At 47.7% G+C, this 629-nt stretch overlaps 1 protein-coding gene across 1 annotated transcript in view; it reads right to left on the bottom strand.

Moving 5' to 3' along the window:
* GRIK3 (glutamate ionotropic receptor kainate type subunit 3) overlaps positions 1 to 629 on the bottom strand; it is a 452,956-nt gene that overhangs the window by 123,092 nt on the left and 329,235 nt on the right. The window lies entirely within an intron of this gene.

Genomic DNA, 629 nt, shown 5'->3' with positions numbered 1-629 from the left:
CATCATCGCATACTCATGCAGTACAGTTTACAGTTTAGAACACCAATTCAAAACATTGTAAGTGCACCAAAGCACCACATTTCTAACCCCTCTTTTATCAAGTTAGACAACCCCCCATACTCCAATAAATAGTGTTTAAAGTCAAGCAGTAAAAAATAAACAAATAACAATGATTCAGAAATTAAGTGGGTTATTCACTAAAGAACTTCGGCTGATCCTTCGACTCTCTGCGGCCACCGGAGCCCTGCATTTCAGTCAAACGGAAGGGCTGCTGTACAGGCTATTCACAATAGCCCGTACAGCAGCCAAAGGCAGCTGAGCTGAAGGCATATGCTGCGGCTCGACTAAGCCAAAGTGACAGCCGAAGCGGGCAGAAAGGTCGGCCGAAGCTGACCGATCTCCATGCAAATGACAGTTGGGTGGAAACAGCCGTGATCTCATGGCTCGCTCCGCCCTGTTGTAATGACAGAGCATCATCCCCAAATGACCTGGGGATGCTGATCTGTCATTAAACAATAATAACTGGGCAGAATCAGTCGTGACATCACGGCCGACTCTGCCCAGTTGTTATTCATTGGCCGGGACCTGCTAGAAGACTCTGGCAGGTTCCGGCCAATAGGAAACTGTGG

The sequence above is a fragment of the Nanorana parkeri genome, unplaced genomic scaffold (assembly GCF_000935625.1).
Source record: "Nanorana parkeri isolate BGI_ZX_2015 unplaced genomic scaffold, ASM93562v1 scaffold726, whole genome shotgun sequence".
NCBI lineage: Eukaryota > Metazoa > Chordata > Amphibia > Anura > Dicroglossidae > Nanorana > Nanorana parkeri.
Note: the sequence above shows the minus strand (reverse complement) of the source record. Positions and strands in the feature narration are given on the sequence as shown.